This window comes from Sebastes fasciatus, chromosome 2, assembly GCF_043250625.1.
Source record: "Sebastes fasciatus isolate fSebFas1 chromosome 2, fSebFas1.pri, whole genome shotgun sequence".
NCBI classification, from domain to species: domain Eukaryota; kingdom Metazoa; phylum Chordata; class Actinopteri; order Perciformes; family Sebastidae; genus Sebastes; species Sebastes fasciatus.
Window position 1 is genome coordinate 13,217,251 of NC_133796.1, and position 24,898 is coordinate 13,242,148.

A 24,898-nucleotide genomic window follows, 5' to 3' on the forward strand; every position below is an offset into this window, starting at 1 on the left:
TGGCTTTATTTTCAATTGCAGTTCGCGATTTTTCATGGTCATGTCTCCCCTGCCTCCTTTTCAAAATAATCGGCTGTCGGTTTTTGCAAGTCTGGCCGCCTTTCATTTCAGAGGTTTGTTTTTGAAAAGGTTGCTATTATAGCCAAATGGTTTCTGTGCTTCTCTAAACACAGCAAGGCATTAGGCCGGGCTCCGGTTTCAGGGCCTGGCTCCTAATGAGAGACCCAATCACACAGAGGGAAAAGACGGATCAGTCCTGCTACACCAGACCCAACCTGTGGTTTACCTCTTGAAACATAACCACACTCCGTCGTTCTCTCTTTTTCCCCCTATTTCTCTTTCTTCCACTCTGTCGTTCGCTCCACCTCCTGTCATGACTCTTCTCTTTTACAACCCAACTTGATCGGAGTTGATTGTGCAGCTGCACTGTTCCGCACAGATCTGTGAATAAATAGATTAACACCAGGGCCAAAATCTGGCTTGACAGCTCGCGCGGATTGCATGCATGGTGCTGGAATACTTAGTTTCATCTCATATTGGTGGAGAGGTTTTCCTCTACAGCCGCAGACCGTGACTGTTGAATGTAAACCTAAGCAGAATATGTGTATTTAGAGCATATGTACTGCTAATTACACCTTGAATGTCAAAGCAGGGAGATACTAATGGTGTTTCAGGTGTTTTACTGTAGAAGAAAGAAAAAATGTAATACTGGGAGTGCCCTCATACCATAAAAGTTGTTTCCCACACTGTCATTAAGGCTGAGGCCAATTTAGATAAGTGTTTTACTTATTCCGCCTTCAGCTCGCCCACGTTACAAACTTTTTAATATGAGCAATGATACATATGACAAGATTTTTTTTCCCTCTGATTTTTTTCACAACTTTGACTGCTGGTGGGGTCAGTGACAATACAGATATAAGCTGTATAGTACTTAGCTTGCAAAATGTACTGACTGTGTCCCTATGTATAGAATATATGCTACAGCTATGACTCAGACAGATTTCAAAACTTACCAGGAACTCCGGTTCTGTCTTGTATTTTCCCTCAGACTCTCCATTTCCCCCTCGTTGGTGTGTGTCATGAATCAGAGCCAGTTTGGCAGTGGTGGAATCAGAATGTCTGAGGGGCAGGGGCGAAAAAAATAAAAAGGGCACAGGCTGCACGTTATGGGGAACCAGCACGCAGAAAGTTTTCTAGCATGTAGGCAGTGATGGCACTTCATCGCGTTTTCTCAATTTTAAGGCCACCCTAGATGCACTTCATCACGTTTTCTCCACTGGAAAGGCACCCTAGAGGGCACTGCATCACATTTTCTCTACTTGAAGGGCACCATAGAGAGCATTTTGTCATGTTTCATCTACCATTACATCACCGTCATCCAAGAGGGCACTTTTGCTGCATTTTCCACTTGAACAGACGTGTCTTTATATTGATCAACACCTCTTAAAATTCACCTTGCTGTCAGTCTGAACACATCTTTAGGCTAATCCTTTGCACTGTGAATGTCAACCCATTGCATATCGAGAGAAACATGTGTACACTTTACTTAGCTCAAATGGTTCTGATTGCGAATGCATTTTGCTGAACGGTGCGGTAGCTACAGTATTGATCCCAACTCCTGCTAACCCCCATGGTTCTCCTCAACTCTTCCCTCCTCCAATGTTCCCAGAACTCTTGCTATATGAAGGTTGTCTGCTGTGCGCTACCGAGTCACAAGACCCTGTCAGTAAGACGGTGGCTTTGACTCCTGTAAAGCCGTAGTAGAAGAGAGGATGGAGAAGAAGAAGAAGAGACGGAGAGCAGTATGCACAGAGAGTCTTCTGTCACTGCCAGACACCCCTCAGTCTTCTTGCAGTGGGGACTATGATTTATGGAGGAGGCTCCATGTTGTAAGAACCTGAGCAGGATCACTCGCTGCTGCAGGAAGAGAGAGCAGTCTCCTCTGTCCCTGGTGCTTCTCTTACACACCTATCTTAGCTCTTCTTATTTCAATTTCTGTTTATAGTTTTGACGGATTATAAAAAAGCAATGCCGGATGGATACCTTCTCTTTTTTTTCCCCCTCTGTTCTCTTCTCTCTCTTTTTTTCAAAGCGAGTGATTGTTAAACAGTTTATGTATTCTCTTTCTGCCTGTGTGTTTATTGGAGGTAGTGAATTAGGTTTGAAACCATCACCGGAGGTTGTGTTTGAAACTTGAAAGGAAGCCCCCGTAGCACAGGCCCCCTCCCTCTCTCTCATCCCCCCTCTTTCTTTTTCTTTCTCTCTCTCTCTCACTCACTCACACACACACAACCTCGCACTCTCCCAGCGTTAGCATAGTTGTCACACTGCGGCGCCGCTATCTGCACATTATTAGTTATTACTTTATCGGCTCCCAAAGCTGTCAGAAGACACCCTCCTGGAATATACAGCAGGCATAAGCCATCAGTCCTCATTACGCTAGAACCGTGTGCAATTTACACCCAGCTGCCGCTCACACACCCATGACAACATGCTAATGTGTATGTGTTTTTGAGTGTGTGTGTGTGTGTGTGTGTGCGCATGCTTCTATGCAGATGACAGGGCTGCACACGTATGATATGAGCACAGCTTTGAGGGAATGCACTCACATGTATGAACGGGGTAGGGCTAATGTGCAACATGATAAAAGCCTCCACCGAGGCCTTCATGTTTGCGTTTGAAGAGACTTTTTTCATGCGTATAGTGCTGCTGCTCCGAGCCACCAGGAGGCAGGGACAACATTGAAAACTGCCGCTCAGGACAGCTCACGTCCTGCTCAACACACACAGGTGTGCGGTAAAAGCCCTGGAGGCACCCGGGACAGAACAGGGCCCGGCAAGTCAGGCTGGGTGAGTTACTGCGTATCCCAGTGATAGAGATCAACACAAACGTCACATCACCTGAAAGACAAGGTGTGTGTGTGTGTGGAAGGAGGGGTGGAGAGGTTGTAAAAATATAAAAAGCATCATATCAACATAATGAATTATGTTTTTGATTCAGCCCTTGCATATTTCGCCTGAGGTGGCTGTCATGAACAGATGTAGAAGTCAGGTTCTCATCATTACTGTTTGCGTTGGAGTATGAAGATTGTGCAAATCAGACCTCCTGCACCGACATGCCGTTGGATGCTTATTACCCGGTCCTGTTGCCAGTGACTAACCTCTCCACCGTTTGATCTAGCAAAGTGGCCACATTAGCACTGACTAATTCCCTTGGCTGTGGCTTTTGGAAACGGCGCACGTTCTTGAGGCCCGCTGTCACACTATGATTGTAAGAGTTGAGATAAGTCTTTGAATCTGCCCCCCTCCTCTTCCCCACATGGTTATCTTAAGAAGAGGCATCAGTTGGGCCCTTACCAGTTTGTCAATCACAGGACTGGTATCTGCGTTTGGCATGAGGAAGAACTAGTCATTGTTTTTTTTGTGGCTGTTTGTTTGAATTTTTGGAAAATCTTGACATGTTGTCATACATGCACAGAACAAAAGAGTTAGTGTTCTCTTTTACGTTAATAGTGGACAGATGACTATGCTGACTCATATTTGATGGTTTATCTCTGTATTTATAGAGTAATTTCCGTTTCAGCTGATGTTTATACAGCATCCACACCAAACCAGGTGTTGTGTGACGGTGTGGGAGTGTCTCTTATCAACGGCCCATCTAATGCCAAACGACTGCACAACGATTTGTTCCCTCATGGCAGGGCTGTACTATATCACCGGTTACATGCAGGTGAGGTTGCGTTTCTCCAAAAGTTGATGCAGTTCAAACTTTCCGCTGCAGGCCGCTGCGTTATTCTTCTGCAACACACTACCCACATTCAAATGAATGGGAGGACTGCTGTTTTCGCCGCATTTTTCCTGATTTAATGCAAAAGCAGCCTAAAGCCTTTAGGGGGCCATACGCATGCCGCGTCTAAAAACACATGATAAAACGGCAGCCGTGCCGCTTTCCTCTTTTTATCCAAGGTGCTTGCACACCGGGGGCGTGACGAATAAACAACACGAAAATGTGAAATACTCACCTGCGAATACTGTGTCAAGGGCTTTTATTGTGAAAGGTAAGAACGGAAGGAGTGGATCTGGTATGTGCCGCCTTTGTCAGGGTTGAAAGGAATAATAGTGTTTGCCATCTCGGTTTGGATTACAGAGCCGCCATTCGCGGTGCAAAAGCTTAAAAAAATCTACCTCATTCCCAAAAAAGAAATACGCTTTTTCACTGCATGATATATGAAGTACTCATAACAAAAACAATAGTTCAAAGAAAAATATTGATGTGAAAATTTAATTGCACAAAAAAAAACACAGCTGATGTGTAAAGTCATTTAGTCATGTCGTTTTTCTTCTTCAATCATTATTATATGCTCCATTTCTAAAGAACGTGTGTCACATAAAGTACAGTTTTTCACGAGGCTTTCTGTGCAGCTGTTTTAATAATTTTATGGAGGACACACTCTTAAGAAGGTCACGCATAGAAACACTGCAGCATGCAAGCCTTTGAAGCAATTTGGTTACTGTGAGAGAGACATGTCCCTATTTGTCTACTCCTGCATTATCAAGAGAACGCAGGAGTATGGATGGCCAGCAGCAACAGGAAGGATTTGCTAAGTTGCTCTTGGATAACTGAGCCTCCATCCCACATAATGCTAAACACAATTATGCAAACTTTTTTTTTTCTTCCACGAGAACAACGTGAAAAATAATGGCTTTAATATATGCCCTTACCTCCAGCAAGTGTTTTGTATGCAAATGAGGTGTGATTTCATGGACGGAGAGGCAGAGTGTCTCTTGCATCCATCTTTTGTTGCCAGGCGGATTAAGGGAGATCTGTTATGGTTTGTTAACATGGGAGCTTTTGATTCGGATTGAAACGAAACCATGTGTAGAATTAGATTAAAGACAATGTGTGGTGAGTGGCGGCTCAGGCATGTGCTGGACTTCACCCGCCCATACGCCGGCGCTCACCATTGTTTGGCCCCGCTTCTGTTGTGAAGTGGGTTTTTGTCCTGTTTTTGTTCTGTAATGGGCTATAATAACTTATATAAATCACAGTGACTGAGCTGGAGCTCCACGGTTCGGGCTTGGCATTGATGGAAGGCCTGGTTCTCCAGAGGAACCGGTGAGCAGAAAGTCTTGCGTACGCCGAGGGAAAGTTTGAAAGTCAGCGGGCTTTAGGTTTGACAGTGTTGTTTTGTTTTTGCGAAGGGAGGTTTTCTTCTGGGGAGGAAGGTCAAATATGGAGAGAGGAACGCTTTGATAGTGATCTACAAACAGCGTGTTAGACCAGGACAGGTGAAGATATGAAAAAAATATAAAAGGGAGCTGAATTTGTGTGAATTTCCTCCCCGTCTTTTGCCTTGCCTGAAGGGCTTTATTTCGATATCAAAAAGAAAATGAGAAAAACAATGCTGGATTACAAAATCAGGCTGTTCTCATTAAAAAGGGCACACACAAACATCAACAAAGGGAGAGAACATAAATAACGACTTCTTGTGCTCAAGTGGAGTGTGTTTTTCTAATGATCTTGCGCGAAGGTGTGTGATAATGTGGTGGGATGATAAATGAAGGAATCAGGAATTAGTAAGAGCACTCACTGTGTTCATTACTAGTCAGTGATGTTTTGTCAATAGCAGGACTCACATCATCTTGTAAGCTTTGGGCGGTGCGTTTAGTTACACTGCTGGGAATTGTCCGTAACCCTGTTTTACATTGGAAATAGCCCAGAGGAAAAGGGGTGAGAGGAGGAAGAGGAGGGGGCGCAAAGAGTAACCACTGATTAATTATGCACATCCCTGATTGTGACATGCTATCTGCTGCTATTAATGGGCAAGGATAATCACTCCGGATTGTAATTTCAGCCTCCGACTTCAGAAGTGTACTGTGTCCCAACATCAATCTTCATACGGAAAAAACGCCGCAATTTAGAGAAGAACTTCATTTGTTGTTGAGTCTCCAACTCCGGCTCATTTTTAAGGAGAGAAGTGAAGTGTTAAGGGGGCAGAACGGGTGGAGGGGTTGCTTTTAAATGATGTCAGCCATAGACAGGCAAGTTCGAACAGGAAGCCGTGATATTACTGTACACTGCTTGAGGTTATGAAAAATAATTAGAGAGATCTGTGTGGAAAGAAAAAAAGAAATGTGTGTTTTGAGGTGGCATATGAAAGTTCACAGCTTTCATTGTTTGAACTTTTAATTCAGCTCTAAATGAGTGTCATTATTCTCACTCACACGTGGTGTTATTGTGGAGGAAAAAATATACGAGAGCTCGGAAAAAAATATCACATTAAAATGTTAAATATGAGTTAATGAGAATATAACGCTCACCAGCTGATTTTGAGGCGTCATCGAAAACTGCCACAGAGCCATTTCAGGTGCAGTATCTGCTATGAAATGTGTTTCTGTAAATGTAAGTGTCTGTTTTATGTCACGTGCGTAATAACTCTGCCTATTAGAGGGGAAAATATAAAGAAGATAAATGGACAGTTTATTCCCCATTTTATCCAATTTCAGCACATTTTTTTCATTACAAACTCAAACCTTATAAAAAAATAAAGTGAAATTGAGCCCAGCTTCTCTTTTTTTTTGCCTTCTCCAAAAGCTTCCCTGGCAGTTTGTCTAAAAGCCGAAATGAAACGAAGAATGTAATTAGAGGGAAGGGAAACTTTTAAGGGGGAATTTCAGAATGCCGAGCAATCAGAGCCTTAAAAGCAGCTTTTGGTCCCCCATCAGAGAGTCTCCTGCCCAGCCACAGACAGTACACAGAGTGTAACGGGCCCCCTTTCCACGGAGACGCACAACGTCTTACTGTTTTTATTCTACCTTCAACGGGTGCGCTTTGCTGCTGTCACACCTCCCTTACATTAACCTCGCTGTGTGGCTTCCAGATCCAAGAGGAAACCACAACATACAGGCTTTCTCCCGCTGGAAAGACGGGAAAAGGGGAGCTTGGGGGTGGGACAAAAGTAAGAGATAGAAGACGAGGGAAGATCAGGTGTGAGAAAGGGAGAGAAATGCATGAAAAAATAGCATGAAAAAGTCTGTCCTTTGGTTCTTTTCAGGCCCATTGGCGAGGCTAAACAAACAGCCAAGGCTTCGGAGAGACACATTAACTGTAACTGCCCTTGATCTGGCAGTGTTTAGAGTGCTGTCGGCATGGCTAATAAACACTTCATTTAGTTTTAATGGTGCCGGCGCCTCTCCGCAGCCTTCAAAAGTACCCTTTATTTGGGTCATTTACGGCTCTTCCTCGAGGAGCACCCGAGGGACGGCAGATCCAGTCCACATCTCTGTCTGCCGGAGCACTCCAGGCCTGGGGAAAATTAATAGGGCTATCTGGGAAAAAATAAATAAGTGATGGGCTTTACCACTGCCAAACAGTCCTGAGAGCTTATTAAGGCCAAGTGAAGGGAGATGGGGCAACATAAAAAGAGATTTTAATATGAATTTTGCACCTTTTAATGTAGCCAGGCTAGTTCTTTTCTCAGTTTCGTCCTTTCTCTTTTATTCCATTTCCTTGTGCACGCTCTCCTATCTTCTTCTTCTTGCTTTGCCTCTGTGTTCCTCTTCTACAGTAATTGTAAACACAGCAATTATGGATTGTGTGAGACTTAATTATAGCTTGTGCAGAGCCCTGAGGGAGCTCTGGCGGAATGCTGCGGCTGATAAAAACGCCAGCTCATCAGCACCCCTCCAATGGTGGCGAGCCCCAGCGAGAGTGGACCGAAGGGAACCGTTCCCCCAGGGCCCTCCCAGCCAAAGGACCAATTAGTATTAGGCGGGAATTAATCTTAACGGGACACAGCCACTCAAACAGGTCCTCCCAAGGTGAGGAGGAATTAATGTGCTTTCCTTATTGGTTATTGCTGCTGTTGTCTTTTAGGTCATTCCCCACTTAGCGCATGGGCTTATGGGCGTCTCCGTAGACCACATCGGCCTGTAGATGACATGTGTTCCTCTGCACGCGTCGTATCGGGACACGAGTTGGAGGGAAGCTCCTGGATTGGAAAAGAAAAAGAGCAAATCGAATCAGAGGAGAAAATGTGGCATCTAATTTTTTGCTTTTCATATTCACTGCAGCTCCATTTATGCTTTTCTGGAATGGCTTTACAAAGTCGTTAGAGGGGGGGAAATAATTTAAGGCAGCAGCCTATAAATTCTGCTTCTTGTATTTAGACATTCAAACCTCAGCCCTAATGTCAGATCCCATCAGGAGGGGGTCTCATATAGTGATCCATGCCCAGTTTGAGTATTGATTTCTGGGGGAGCATGGCTCCATTAAGGTCCTGCCCGGGGGTGTGGAAGGGTCAGCAGGGGAAGTTGTGGACTGCCGTGACCCCAGCTGCAGTTTACAATCGATTAACTCTGACTGGGAAGGGAGAAAGTCCTGGGGAAGTAAGCACAGGGCCCCACACGCGATTAGGCTACATTAGCCCTCTGGTCAGAGCCGTTCCAGGGGTTGCAGTAAGTTAATTAGCACTTTCTTATGATATCAGTGATGACAGGGGTAAAGCAGCTAGCATTGATTCGGCTTTACTCCATTTCAGCCTTGGAGACCAACCACCAAAGCAGCGGATACTCCCAACATCCCGCCTTCTAATCGAGCACAACATGCACGTCACTACCTGGAAACGATTAGTAAGCGCTAACCCGTTATAGACACTAGTATGCAAACTTACCGTAAGAGTTGATCCTGATATTTAAAGCTATGTGAAGTGCTATTTGTGCAATAGCACGTAGAGTGGAGCAGGCTGTTCTCATACACCGTTCGTAGCTATACCTACGAAAAGTAATGCACTGTAATTTGTATATATCCCACAAAATCAATTCGTAAATAATCCACATAATTGTGAACTAGGAAGTCTAAAGAGCGACAAAAACACAGCGTAGGGAGGAGGTTGGGGCGATGGGTGGGTCTGAAAATACCTGACTTTTACCCAGGAGGCCGCTGTTCGTACCACGTGTGGAACAAGAAGCCAATGTTGATTTATTTGACACGTAACATCCGTACTTAAGTTACGCCACTTTCAGGGTTATTTTAACTAAAACCATGATCTTTTCCTAAACATAACTAAGTAGTTTTTGTTGCCTAAACCTTACCAAGTCGATCTTTTCCTAAACCTAAGTACAGTAGTAACCAAGTTGATCTTTTCCAGGAAAAATGAGGAATAATTTTTCATAAGATATCATACGAAGCGTTGTATGAGGATACGTTGAGTGGAGGGTCTTCCTCTGTTTTATTTTGTAGGGATTCAAACTAGTTGATAGTTAACATTAGAGGGATTTGCATTTATGGCTTCTGACAAAGGGGTGGTTGCTCTCTGACAATATCCATACATAGAGTGTGCGTATGGCGCATAAGACGTGAGATAGAGGCCTCCACTTTGACATCCCATCACATGTCCTCCTCATGAGATGCGTGTTTTTGCCTGTGACTGCTCATTGTCTAGGGCCTCTATCTCGAGAGATAACACAAAGAGCCTGCACTAATTTCTTATTTTGGCAATTAAAGTGTAAAGGTGTCAGAAGCTGATCGTCTTTGTCTCCCTCGCTTACCGCGTAACGAACATCTCCCCGTCTCGTAATGTCTCTCCAGTAATCCCTTTGTTGTTTGCCTGCCATTTTCTTTATTTTGCCTCCTGCTCTGTTCTTGTCATTCTTCTTTACCGCTCCATCTTTCTTTCTCTCTTTGCGCTACGTCTTTCTCTCTCCTCTACTGGTCTCACAGTACTGCCTTTGTTAAATGAAAGGTTTGCCAATAGATCACTCGCTCTCTTTGTTCTTCCTCCTTTACAGTACGCTGCTCTCAATATTGTTTGTTTTACCAGCAGCTAAACTGCATCACACCTTCTTTTTCTCTCTCTGTCTGCATCGCTCCATTCCGCCTGTCTGTTTTCGCTCGGGGCCTCAGCCAAGGCGAGTGAACAGCGACAGATGAAGCACCTTGTCTGTCAGCAGTGTTGGAGGGAATTAATCACAATTCAGTAAGTGCTCTGATGAGGATTCAGAGATGCTTGTTAGAGATAGAGCCATCAGGTGTGTCTGATCCGTCATGCTCTGACAGCAGCCTCGGGCGGGACAGCGAGCCAGGTATTAAGGCCTGTTTAGGGCCCGGTCCTGCCCTCAGGTGCTAGTGGTCATGAGTGCACACAGGACTTAAAATGAACACCCACCAACTCACCAAATGTGGGTTCAAATTAATTGTGGCGGGTGAGTGTTGTCAAGTTACTGGCCAACCTTGCGGAGGCTGAATCTAATTGCAGTGTCCATCACAAAGTGCCAAACCATGTGTTCAAGCTGTGTCTAAGCACACCTGCTATTCGGTTATATATGTGCAGCGCACTATGCGCATCAGAGGTGTGGGAAACATGAATTGGATGAGTGGCATGGTGCAAAAATGCTGCCAGGTGTTTCACCACGTCACTGTTTTATTTTGAAAGTCAAAGTTTCATTCCATTCACTATTCATCTCTGAAGTTATTCATTCTATAGCACAATGAAAATAAGAATGCTTATTAATAATAATATTAATAATAATAATAATAATAATAATAATAATACTTTATTTAGATATGTTACATTTATACATTTTTTAAATGTATTTGTATGTTAATATAATTGAAAAGAAAATAGAATGGTAACGCGTTAACGCAAATTTGTTTTAATGCCACTAATTTCTTTAACGCATTAATGCAATCGATCTTTTGAGGTTGTAGTTTTAAAGCTAGATTGAAGATACTGGTATCAGATGAAACTAGAAAAACCTAAGGAACCCGTTAGTACCAACCATGTCATACCAGCTTGTCACAAAGGAGGCTGAATAACGCTTCAAGCTTGCCCTAATATTGGCGAGGAAAAACTGTCATGGTCATTTTCAAAGGGGTCTCTTGACCGCTGACCCTCTGCCAGGCACTTACCATCAAACACAGACAGTTTTTTTTCCACACTAACTAGCAACTTGATCGCTGACGACACAGAGACACCACATGATACCAACATTGTTATACAATTGGCTCACAAGCCTTGTTCGAAGTGGGAACCAAACGTCAGATATCTTGCACAGAGATAAACAGAACATTAATTTCCGACCTGGCAAAGTTTTTAAAATGATTAATTCAAAATCATAATATATATTTTTTTAGGAAAAGCCATACTTTTGTTCGGCACCTTTCTAAAAGCGCTTTTTGAAATATCCTGGCATCTACATAAAAATGTCATCAATTAAACCTTTAAAAGACACACATTCACATATGTGGAGCACTATTAATGATGTCATCGTACTTGTGCCACTGAGAGACAGGCAGACGCTAAACAGTTGAGCTCCTCTGCGTATTAACGGCTATATGTGGCCGTGTCTTCACATGTCAAGGAAGCGCCTCTGCTCCTTCGGAAAAGCCAAAGTGTATGTTATGGCTTTGTGACAAATCTCCGACATGACACACTAATCAGATAAGAGCTCAACCCCCAGGCCAGAGAGGGTCACTGGGACAAAAGAACAGGTTGAAAAATAATAAATATCTCTAAAAATGTTACAAATTATAAGTGCTGTAGCTATGGAGGGAGCGTGTGTGATGTGCTCTCTGTGTCTGCGCCCGGTTGGACATTCCTCAGGGTAATTTATAACATGGCTCCAAGCAGCTTGTTTAATTCCACAGCCCCAAATGAAAGCGTTTGCGGCGTATTGGCATATTTTTCTTGTTAAGCAATGTTTAAGGTAGAGATAGACACGGCGGTAATTGCAGGTTTGACTGAGAGTAGGAGTCGAGTTAGCAGACATCAACACTCCCCCTGCCTTGGGAGGAAAATGAGAATAAAAAGATAATGTTGCCGATAAAGCACCAGAGAGCTATCTCATCCACTTAACTATTTCACTGTTGGGGCGACTCACATGGATCCGGCTGAAGATGCAAAGTAGATTCAAAGTACGACGGGAAACATTTGAGCAGAATATAAACAAGAAAAAAAAGTAACTGGGACAGAAATTAAGAATGAGGACACATCAGCCCGTAATAGCGGTAGAATAACAAACACGAGCCAAAATTAGTCTCTCACAATAAACTGACAGGGGTATAAAAACAAGTCTGCGTACATGATGTGAGATTATAATGAGGCATTGATTGTTTGTCCTCAATTTCCATTTCAGTTCCCTCTCAAATTGAAGGCAGACACTTGTAAACAGCCGTACCTATGTCTTTGCTGTTCTCATTAGCTTTTCTTTTTATTTCCCCCCACACACACACGTTATTGAGCTATAAAGGATCCAGATGAGAGGGGACTTCCTGTTTGCGGGAGTGCTTCCTGTTTTCCTGACCATGTTCTGGTCGTCTGTTCCCGAGCTGGTGTTTATCGCCCCGGTTTGCAACCGTCTGAATGTTGCAGCCGAGGGTCCTCTGGGATGTTTGTTTGCGCTGTCTTTTATTATGCCATTTTTTAACTGCCATTGTGGCAAGACAGGAATGTGCCATTGCTTGTTGTTGGCTGCTGGAGTGAGAAAGCCCAATTACCACGGGGTCCCAGTGCCTGGTTGTAGTTGTAGGTTGGGAAGTGTGTGTGTGTGTGTGTGTGTCGGGGTTGTTCTGGTGAGCAGCTGTCCCAGGCCCCGTTGGCAGTGATGGCAGGGGATGGTTACGGTTGCGGCGGTGACAGCGAGGAAGAGGAGGAGGAGGAAGAAGAAGCAGACAGGCTTATAAGGCACTCCTCATGTGTTGTGTGCTGCCACCTCGGTTCTGCTCAGCAGCCAGCTCTCCCCGTCTGTCCCCCCACCGCCACTTTTTAACCGCTGTCTGATGTTGTAAAAACCTTGTATGTGACGCTGCGACTGAAGTCGTGTGCGTTCCTCCCGGTTTACACAGTGTGTGTGGCCAATTAGAGCTGGGGTTATGAGGCTGATGTATGGATTATAGTCTATTATTCCGTCTTCCCTAATGTTGACCATTAACTGCTGTGTCATTAGTTACTTTACCGACTGCGGTGGCGGCACAGGAAGGCACACAGTCTGTCATGCACATTCCTCTGCGGGTACGAAGCATGGGACACAGGAATGTGCCTGCAAAACAGTGACAGTATTCTCGGGGATTTTAGTAGAGTAAACCAGGAACCGCATTATACGGTTGCCATCTAATTAAAAGAAAATAGCAAGGTCATCAATTTTGCTTTTTATATTGGCTCCTTGCATTTTAAAAATATACATTGTTGAATGTTTTGTCATAGCAAAGAGTCATGAAATTTGCTCAGGAATTGTACAAAACCCTCAATTTAACCACATAAACAAACATATGAATTGTGAGTTTTCTGGTGTTGCCGCTGCACAATAGTATCCTGTGCATGATTCCTCCACTGTGTTGCTCCACTGTGGGCAGTGTTGTGTGTGACACAGCATTGACTTGCTGCCTGTCTGCCTCATATCCAGCGTGGCAGCGTAGTGAGCGGTGTCTAATGGAGCCTCTGATGAATAATGAGTCCATACACTGGTAATGTTCTGTGCCGAGTAACGGCTGCATTGGTTTCTGTCCTGTTAACTCCGCTGGTGTAAGATTGATTGCGGCGTGCTCCGCAGTCATACAAAGACACTTCATTGCTTGGCAATGAAAATAAAGCTTCTCCCGCTGAAATGAAGAGCAATGGCACCGGGGCAACAGAGGCGGACCATGCAGCGCCAGGCCTGGAGACAACCGCGTCACCACCAGCATATGAGTGAGTGAGTGAGTGACACGCCATGAAATAGGCAGCGCTCCAATAAGACTTATTTGTTTACACATTACTTTCTGCTAATTGAGGCGCGGCAGAGTTTGTTATTTTCGCCTGAGTCGAGATGAACCTCAGTCGCCCCGATTAGGCCTCTCACTGTACTTAGAGATCCTCCACCAAGACTCTCCTTCAAATTACACTTGACACTGTGAAGAAACATCTAATAGAAGTGTGTAATGGGCTCTGATGACAAACTACACGGTTGGAAGACCATGTAATCTCCCCGCAATTAATTAAAGTGCGTCCTGTGTGTGTGTGTGTTAGCAGTTTTTTTTTTTTTTTACTCCCTTTCTCTCGCACCCAGCCTAACCAGATGCCACCAAATAACTGAAATAACATTGCCTGTCAACAGTAAAAAATGAAGACCCATACCCTAACAAAGAAAGGTACTTAGAGCTGGCAGAGGGAGGCAGATGCAGGGTTATTTATGCTCCGGTGCTTCTCAGTGTCCCGGTAAGGGTCCTCCACAGCTCAACATCTGTACCTCCAGCCGCCTAATTACCCACAACACCCTTGCCCAACCGCTTCCTAGTCTGTCACCACCTCAAAGCTCGCCGGAGAGGAGCAGGAAAAAGAGTAGGTGAGAAGAGATTTACAGTTTCACCGTACACTATTGTATTTTTTTTTTCCCATTTTTAATTTTTCCTGCTTCAGAGATGACTAAGTGAGCATTTTGTATCTCCTAATTGATTTTACATGGCAGTTGAAATGTGCTATCTGACTTATCGGAGAACCTTTTATATAATAAAGGAGATTATATAAAATATATTCACTCACTCTCTCGCCCCCTTTCAGCCCTCTTTCCGCGTTGTTCTTCTCACACTTAACTTTTGTTATTCATCTGTTTATTTATTTATTTCCCACCACAGTATTGATTTGAAGACAGAGACCAATTAGGCCCATTTTGGGGATAATTCCCCCGTCTTCACTTGTTTTTATAAGTAAATGAGAAATTTGCCATGCTTTATGGAAGTTTTGATGGGAGCTATCAGTTTGGAGTTGCTTGTGCCATTGATTTGATTAAAGGCATTACGCATTGTCTAATGAGTTTTACACATGGCTGAGTGGTGAATAATCACCCAGCGATTTCTGACCCAGAACTCTTCTTCACACCCCCTCCTCCTCCTCTCATTTTTTCCTCACTCTCTCGGAGCAGAGGACCAGACACTCGGTAGTTCACAGAAGAGGTAACGGAAATCAATTGAGACTGTGATTTGAAGAGGTTTTTTTTGCCCTCTTTTCTCCCCTCTCTCAAGTCAAATTGATTCCTTTGCTTGTTTTGCTTTAATAATCATTTTTAGGTTAGGTGTTCAGTAAATGTGCAGAAAACGAATATGAATATTAGGTGTCGGGCCTGTTTGCATGATCAGTTTTGAAAACTATAAATTTTACCCGCCTGCAAATTGTCTAGCAATTAAAGCGTATTGTGTATAATAAGCGGCGTCTCTACTGGGTGTTTAGCTTTATCGAGCCTGTCTGGAGATGGAGCTCATACCTGCTGCTCTGGTGAATTGCAGCACATAAAAGATGGACTGAATATGTTCCCGGGGAATATTGCCCTCTCCAAAAGACCAATCCGTCTTGCTTAGGGAGGCAATCTTAGGTGCGGTAGATAAACTAATATTTGTGTATAACCTCAGTCAGACAATACAAATGATCGGATGATTTTTCATCTCCTTATGCATACAGGGAAATATGAAAAATTGAGGTTTAGGAATATTTGCGGGGTCTGCGAGGCGGCTGGCTGGGCCGCTGAGTGCCCTGGGCCACGCTCCCCACCAACGACTGCAGAGTGAAGAGTGATGAGAATATTATACCCGTCTGTTTCCCGTCACTCCCCATCCTCCCCTCCCACCTTCTTCATTCTCTCCCCTCACCACACTAATTCATATGGCCACGAGATGGAGAAAGAGCGAGCGAGCGAGGTGAAATGAGAGAGAGAGAGCAGCCGTCTTTGACTTTTGCCTTCTCCCCGCCACCTGTGATTGACAACCACACTGACATAATTTTCCCGGTCCCCCTCGCTCCTCTTTGTTGTCCCTCCCACCCTAAACCAACACCTCCGCCACCGCTGCCAACTCCTGCCACCGACACATGCACGCTCTCTTCATCCTCTGGCCCTCGGATCTCACACCACTAGAAACCTCTTATTGGGTTAATCTGCTGGTGTTACCGGGCCAAACTATTCATCACATTGGTGAGCTGGTGGGCAGATGGGGGCACGGTGTCGTTGTTGAAGTTTTGTCACACTGAAACTCGTGATTGTGGAGGCTGAGTGAAGACATTAACCCATGTCTGCCCGCAACTGAGATTTCAACCCGGTCTCAGGGGAAGGCGTATAAATACCACGTCATTACACGGACATTCCGCGTGTCATAAGTACGCATTTTAACCTTTTTGCGTGTCTTTGTACGCCACGCAAACGTCCGCAGTTAGGTTTATGCAAGAAAACCACAAACTTAGGTTCAGGCTAGAAAAACACTTAGTTAGGGTAAGGGAAAACGTCATGGTTGGGATTAAAGTAAGTACGTAAACTAAGTATAATACAGACAAAAACAACATAACCCAACTACAGAAAACACGTCACAAACATCAATAAAAATCACGGGACAAATGTCACTAACGTAACTTACAAAACAAAATACCAGGCAACAACGGTCTTGAACACGGGTCTCTTAGTTAAAAGTCTGGCGTTTGTTGGGGGGACTACTGTTTTTGTAGTAGACTCCATTATATTTTAGGAAAAAAACAGTAGTCCTCTGTGCCCAAATACTAGATATATGATAGGAAAATGCACAATCAAGTATTTGGTATCTATGAACTCATAACAAGTTGTATTTCAAAGATATGCACACAACTGCAGTGAAAAAATAATAATTTCATATGGAAAACATAAAAAAAAAAAAAAATTGTCAGTTTTTCCTTTTCCTTTTTGCAATTTTTCCATTTTCCAAAAATCCTGACTTTGACTATTAAGTGATTAAGTGAGATTTTTCATCTGATCTAAAAATGTCAAAGTTGTACGTTAGATACTTGTCCAAAGTATGGCCGTACTTAAGAAATCAATAATTTGACACAAAAACGGTCCGCCAGAGTCCGACATCAGACCTGCGCCCATAGCAACGGTTTGCTATTAAGAAATAACACACTGTAGAACGCTGTGATTGACCAATCAGAATAGAGTATTCAATAAAGCCGTGTAATAATGTAGGATGGCATCCATGATCTTAAATCTTAAATACCAAAAATGAGCTTTGCTTCATGGAGCATTTATAGCAGATGTAATCTATTACACAAAACTTTATTTTAATAATGAGCAGCCCTTGAGTGCACGGTACAGTGTGTGTTCTACCAGCATCAGTCAGGGAAAGGGCATGTTTTCCTATAAGACAGAGTGCATTCGGTTCCCTTCAAATATAACAGCGCGGTGTCCCTCTCCATCCTTCTTCCCTGCCTTGAAAAAAAATGCTGAATCCCACAGAATCCAGCCGTCAAGTGCAATTCCCCTCACCACCACCCCCTGACATGGAGATGGTGACATTTACCCCCACACCCCGCTCTCCGCCTCCTCAGGTTTGGGAGTTTTTATTTTTAGTTTATTGCGTCGCCTCACGCCAAAGCCTCCATGTTTTCCCTTGAAAACCTTTCTGTTTGCTCTCTATATTTCTGCATTATCTGCCTTTGCCCTCTGCTTTTCAATATGTCTATTTTTCTCCCCCCTTTTTATTTCATTTTCTCCCTCCCGCCCTCCCTTCCTTTGCATCTCCCGCTGTATCCCTCTCCCATCCTCTCTCTCTCTATTTCAGCTTTACTACGGTGAAGAACTTCTCCCCTCCCCTGTTCATGATAAATCAGGGGTCTGAGCGGCGGCACTCGGTCAGAGGCATCAGTCGCGAGGCTGATGAGATAAGCGCCGCTCATCTCTCGGCCCTGTATGGAGATTTATTGGGCTGGGATAAGCAACAAGCTAGCCATCACTCTCAGCCAAATAGACTCCCCGCCTGCATGTGTTTATTCTTATTGCACTGCCACGACCACTGCCGCTGTCAGGGGTGGAGTAGCCCCCGGAGGCCTGCTCCGTGGTAGAGGAAGCCCAGCCCTGCTCTCTGGATCATTACCTTCTATTAGATCAAGAAAACAAGCCTCCACACTGGGGCTCTGAGTGACACTGATGGCCCAATTTCTCTCCATCTCTGAGGACCACATAGGCATATATAAAATAAGGTTATTGTTTATATTGGCTCCTCACATCTGAGTGTCAATGGTGTAGTCTTCCTATGGTATATTTGCAAGCTCTTCTTTTGCCACATTGCACATAGAAGAAAAACCCTAATTATCCATGTACAAACATGTATTTCAGTGGTGGGGTCATATGACATGTGGCATTCAGGGGCAAGTATCGATGTACATATTGGCTTTGTGTCCAATGAATGTGTGGTCACTGAATTTTGAGACAGTTCCTATTTAAACAACATGCCCTGTGTACTGTAGCTCCACTTAGCTCCCAGTCTTACTTGGTCTGGTATGACCGGTGGGCAACCTTTGGGTCTGAGAAGGGAAGTCAATGTGGAGGTGCCTTAAACCTGCATTCTCTCTAATTGCCAATAGGGGGCGACTCCTCTTGTTGCAAAAAGAAGTCAGATTTATTACAGATTATCTACTTATCACTTGATTTATTACCTCAGCACACATTGTAAACATGAGTTTATGGTCTCAATCTCTAAGTTGGCAACGGCCAAAATACTGAACTCGAGGCTTCGAAACGGCAAAACCAATGGTGACATCACGGTTACTAGGTCCACTTCTTTTATACAGTCTATGGTTATTACCAGTAGCTCATAGTGGCTAATGCTAGCTATCATTAGCAAACATAAGCTAAATAATGATATGTAGGTGGCAGGTCACTGACAACTTTATGACTCGTTTTTACTGGTGCTACTGTTACACTATGATTTAGCAACATTTCAATCATTTTTTCACAAAAGTAAAGCACAAAGTAAACACACTACTCCTCACAAGAGACATGCTTGTTGTTTCCTGCTGGTGGGTCTTCTACTTGCGCTCATCCAGGGACTATTATTAACATGCAGATTGCAAATGACTGTCCCTCACAAATTGCAGATGCATTTGTGCAGGGCGTTCGCATGATCATGCACAGGTGGCAAATTTGTTTTGATTAAAGAAACAATGTCAAAATTAACAGGAGCGGAAATTAAAACATGTTGCAAATCACAGCTTGCATGTTAATCAAAAATTGGTGAAACGGGCCTCGGGTCATCTAATGATGTCTTTAAAGCAAAGGAAATGAAAATGAAGGGTATCATCTTGTAATTGCCACTTGTGACCACAGTGGCCGCTTTTCAGCAGAAGTTACATAGTCTCGCTCTAACTCTTTGTCTACCAGCTGCTGATGACAGCATTAATTCCAGGCGACCAGCAGTCTAACACATTAACTGTTGCCCGGCCGGTGTCAGAGAGCTGCGGGCCAGGATGTGCACATCCAGCACCCATTCCTCTCCCCCGCCGCTCCCTCCCTGCCGGTGCCACGAAAAACACACTCCACTCACCCAACAAGTCCTCCACAAATTGCTTTTACCCTCCTCACCCCGCGAGTGTACACGCGCGCTCACATGCACACACAAAGTTAGGCCTGGGCGGGGTAGCGGGGGTTAGTTTCTCAGCACTCAGGTTATATTTAATCACGGTTGGCGGATGAGGAGGCTTTTCTCTTTATGAAAGGTATTAGAGCAGCGCTGTGTTTTCACTCAGCTTTACACTCTGCCCCCATGCTTTTCTTCCCCTGACCTCTGTTACCATGTGCCAGGGAGGAATTTGATAAAGTGACACCGGGCCCCCGCTATCTCTTCCTCTCTCTCTCCATCTCCCATCTCGGTCTCAGATTCTAATAGTGCGTCTGGCAGGTCTGGACTGCCTCTCATCTCATCAGCGGGGTCACACCTTTGGGCTGCCCTCGCTCTCTATTTCCCCCAGCACTTGCCTTGTCATTTATTTTGCTGCTGAAACGGCCGGCGAACCGGCAGGTCTGATTCAATCTCCTACATCCTTGGGCTGATGTACCGGACAGAGCCACCGCCTTGTGCGATATAGCGCTCACAGGAACGAAGAGGGGGCAGGGGTTTTACAGCGGGAACATCAGGCCCCCTTGTCTCGCAACTTCCTGCTCTCCACTCATCCTTTGCTCTTTCCTCGCCGAACCTAAACCTTCAGTGAGGCTTTTCTTGCGCCATACATTGTTAAAGCACACTTTCGTTATAAGCCGAGGAATCGCACTCTGACAGAATACTCTATGATTCAACTTTCCCTCTGCATCCTTATGTGACTCACCCCAACCCTAGTACTACTTCTACTTAAGGGCCCCATTCTCTTTGATCTAGCTAAAGTTACAGAGGAAAGTGCGAAGCATTGGGAAAACTCCAGCAGGGGGGTTTATGCCCTTTCAACACTTTGAGAAGCTGGGGATGCTCTCCATTCTGCTTCAAGTTGCACCCGGGGACTCTCCCCCACTTCACTAGCATGCATCAGCAGACACTTGGTCATTAGGTTAGATTGACAGTGATTGTCTGTCCTGCAGAGCTGAGGCAGCCTCGGCTCCGCTCAGATGCCTGCTTTGAAATGCACACATATAGATTTTGTGTGGGTGAACAGAATTAACAGAAAACGTTACAAGCGAAGGTAATCGATAATGGTGTGAAAGATGCGGCGGACAGTGTGGAAATCACATTTTGGACAGGTTGCTACTCCATAATTGATTGGGTGTAGCTTTAAGCTGCTGCTGTTTTTTTTATCTTCTTTAACTTGATGGTCAGTGCCGCATAGTCTTTTGCTCACACCTCTAGCACAGAAGAAGAAGGTGAAAGGTGTACTGTAGAAGATGGTGTTAAGCCAAAATTGAGGCGTCTTCAGTGTGTGATTTGTCTGCCTTACAGAACTGGGCAGCTTGTTGTTTTTTGTTTTCCATTGAGAGGGCGAGGAGACTGATTTGCTTTTCCGTGGGCTGTGTGAGTTTGGCATGTTGTACAAAATGCTCCAGCATCTCATATATCTCCTGTTCGATGCAACACTAACGGTAGTTGTTGTTCATCACCGTAGGAGGTCGGTGCTAGAACGCATTTAAGACACATGAGATTGAACTTGATCTGACTCCTGTCCTCATATTCCTGCGTTAGCTTCCTTGCCGTGACAGTGTGGCTGGTGTTGTTTTCACCTTGTGAGTCTGTGTGTGAGTCATCATGGCCAAATGTGGTTTGGAGACACCTACTGTAGCGGGAACTACCACAGAAGCGGTTTTGAACTACTTAGCCAGGTGTTTATATGTCTGTCTGTGGACAGACTTTGTCACCGCGTTGGAAACGAAATACAAAAATTTACACGTGTAGTTGAGATCAAAATGAAGGCCGAGAGCGCACCTGAAGCTCACCTGGTAGAGCGAGCGCCCATAAACCAAGGCAGTTACCTTACCACAGCGGCCTGGGTTCGAATACGGCCCACGGCCCTTTGCTGCATGTCGCCCTCTCTCTCCCCCTTTCCAGTCCATCCACTGTCCAGTCCATCCACTGTCCAGTCCATCCACTGTCCTATCAAATAAAGGCCAAAAGCCCTAAAAACAATCTTTAAAAAAAAAAAAGAAGAAGGTTGAGTTCAAAGATGGCCGTGGTTTGAGCAATGGCACCGGAAGTAGAGAAAGGGCCATTGCCCCCTGGCTTGATTTAGCATCGCGGCTTGTGTCATCCCAAGATGGTCTCTAGTTTCCTGTGTGTTTTCATTTGTGTCTCTGTATGTGTGCACATTCAGAGAGAACAAGAATCTTGAGGAGGTCGGGGTGGGGGGGGCTGTCCTCTATTATTCATCAGTGGTAATGAGTGAAAGGAGCCGGCAGCATCTGTGGACTTATCGATCCTGTCCTCTGGTTTCGTGCCTCACCTCCGGTGGGGGAGGTGAAAGGAGGTGGGCTCAACCCAGACGCACACCTCTTTCTCCGGAGCCTAGGGAACGTGCCCGCCCAGCCCCCTGTTTCTCTGCCCTGGCTACTCGGCCACCTGGCACTGAGACATTAGTGTCTCATTGTTGTGGATTGGAGGGCCCTGTCTCGCTATGCTTTAGACATCTGTGATCACACGAGACCTGTCTGCTAATGCTGTTGTTAAATGAAAAAATCAACTGAGGTGGATTTTAGTAAAGTATCACACAGTGTTGTAGGTTTAAGTCCATAACCATATTCTTAATGGACATGATGAAATTTCCCTGCTTTTACTATTTTATATTCTGATTTTATATTCTATTAATTTTGGAAACTGTCAGTCAAATAAAATGTGGAATTTTATGAAGGATGTGTAAAGACCATTAGGCAATAATCCTCAGCTGGCCTGTTGACCATACAGTATATCTGAACCTTGCAGAGGCCTCCCTCTCGCTCTCCATGTCGATGTATTTCCTATTTCCCCTTACCCCACCCGTTTTACTGCCTTAGCGCACAAACACACGCAGTCTAAATTAGGCCAGCCCCCTTTTAATACCACAGAGAGGGGAGAAGCAGCCATTATGAATTATCCTTAATTACCGCAATTTCCTAAACTAATAAAGCTGCTAAATCTTTACTGCAAAGGTTAGTTTACCCAGCATGCATAAAAAGCGCTGCATGTGTGTGCGTCCTGTGTGTGTGTGCATGCACATGTAGGTGTGCGAGCTCATGCGTTCAAGCGTACATGCGGGTGATTGGTGTGGGTAAAGAGTGTGTGTGTGTGTGTGTGTGGGCGCAGGAGAGCTGGCTGGCTGGCTGGCTGGCTGGCAGCACCCATAGTCCCATTAATTTCACGTGGGCTCCCTATCACCAGCCACAGATGCCTATAGACACGTAAATGAGTCTCCAGCGAGCGGCGGGCCGCCTCAGCCAGCCAGCTCGGGCCTAATGGGCTGGAAAGCCAGCGTATGTGACGGCAGGAGATGAGGGCCTTATTTACACTGGCAGACATTAGTGGATGGACGCTGATTCACTGATTAACACGTCAGCCTCCCTCACACACACACATCCTCCCCCCCGTGCCTCCAGCAGCTCTCTCCATACCTTCCCTCTCTCACTTCAAACCGCTACGCTCATAGCTACACAAAAAATCAATATACACAAACATATCCTTTTCCCCTTTCTTTTCTTTCTTCTCCGAACTTTTCCACATCATTCACATGCCCATACTCATATACACACTGAAAGACACAACATCCAGTGTTGGAAATGCATGGTGGCAGGTTGCTGAGAAGGGGGGAAGCCATCTGTGAATGATGGCTCCCGCGGAAAGATAATGTTTCTCATGCAGCGCCGGGTGAGGCGCTGATGGAAGAAGATGACTTTTTGAATGGTTAAGTGGGTAAACGGTAGATCGCAGGCCGCAGCGCTCCCGTTCGCCTCGCCTCGCCCGCCATCAATCCCTCCCCTCTCTCTCTCTCTTTTCCCTCCCACCCTCACTCTGCCTTTCTCTCTCTCTCTTTCCGTCTACCAGATTGTTTATTGAAAAGGCACAAGGAGGGCCGCCGATAAGAGAGGCAAGGCTAATGCCGTGATTTGTGTCAGTCACGCCGTACAATTTGTTACAATCGCGACACTTATCGCAATATAATATGTTTATTCTGGTCAATTAAGTGGCGCAGGGAGGCTCCTGCATTTGAAGTGTCACATGCGAGATGGGACGGGGTGAGGCCGATCAAAGGAAATGGAACTAATCTAATTGCGCAGCATCTGCACGCTGCTACCGCCTCCATCGCCATCACAAGTCAGCCTATAAACTGATGCATTTTGGGAGAAAGGAAGGGGACATCAGTGCAGGTTTACAGGTACAGGGATGGCCAGGTGCTGTTTTGTTTGACTGGCACATGTATAAAAACAGATACAGACAGTTGTAGAATAGAGCTGTGTATTGGTAAAAATCTGGTGATACAATACATATTATGATACAGGGGTAACAATTCAATATATTGGGATATATTGGGATACTGTAAACCTTATATTGTGATTTTTTAAATCTAATTTTAGGAAAACTTAGGAAAAATACACCATTTTAGAGGAGGCAAACTGCATTGTTTTTGCCCCAAACTGCATGTGATTATCATAAAGTGGGCATGTCTCTAAAGGGGAGACTCGTGGATACCCATAGAACCTATTTTCATTCACATATCTTGAGGTCAGAGGTCAAGGGACCCCTTTGAAAATGGCCATGACAGTTTTTCCTCGGCAAAATTTAGCATAACATTGGAGCGTTATTTAATCTCCTTCGCAACTAACTAGTATGACATGGTTGGTACCAAAGCTTTAGCTAGCTTTAAAATTGAGCCCGCTAAAGCCTCTGAAAGATCGATATAAAGTGTTTTGGAGAATCGATACAGTATCACAATAATATCGCAATACTCATGTGTATCAATATTTTCTTAGACCCCTATTGTTGAACATGTATTCACAATGCAACCCCTTCACTCACACAAACACATGCTCAGGTGTTAAAGCACATTTAGACCGTCACTAACAACAATACGCACACACCAACACATAATTACCCTCACCATAGATACGCTGCATAAACACAACTTGTATTCACAACCACATTTAGGCCTACTGTTCATATTCACACGCTCAAACATAAGTAAATACACATTCATATATACACACAGAGTTACACACACGCTCCTGCATGATTGTATGTCAAGTATGGCAGAAATGCAAACAAGGAGTGCACAGCAAGTGCTCAAACAATCGCACTATTACGTAGGTTTGCATAGCTGTGCAATTACATAAACACACAAACGCTCTATTAGTGTCATTGGGGATGTACACATTGACAGTACTTTTGTAAACACACAGACACACGCAAAAGAAATGGATACATCAGCAGCACACGTTTATCCATCCAGGCAGCTTCTTGCACACACGCACACACACACACACCTGGACATGTTGCAGTCCAGTGTAGATCCCAAAAGAGTCAAGAGTATACATAAAAGCAGGCCAGGCAGCGAGGGCAGGCTGTGTAGCGGACCAGTGCTTCCATCGATCTGAGAGGGTTCATTAGGTAAGTGCTGACATCACAGATTGATGTCTCTTTAAACCAGTGCCTGCCGAGGAGCTGACAAGGAAAATCAGCACTATTGACTCCCTCA

The 24,898-nt window shown here is 44.7% G+C and overlaps 1 protein-coding gene and 1 long non-coding RNA gene across 6 annotated transcripts in view; both read left to right on the plus strand.

Annotated features, from left to right (window-relative positions):
- The window catches only part of fto (FTO alpha-ketoglutarate dependent dioxygenase), a 145,046-nt gene that overhangs the window by 97,272 nt on the left and 22,876 nt on the right, over positions 1–24,898 (plus strand). The gene's annotated exons all lie outside the window — the stretch shown is intronic.
- On the plus strand, positions 1,396–11,796 carry LOC141752415 (uncharacterized). Its single transcript, XR_012590260.1, has 2 exons — positions 1,396–8,716; positions 9,176–11,796. It is a non-coding gene; the product is annotated as an uncharacterized LOC141752415 (long non-coding RNA).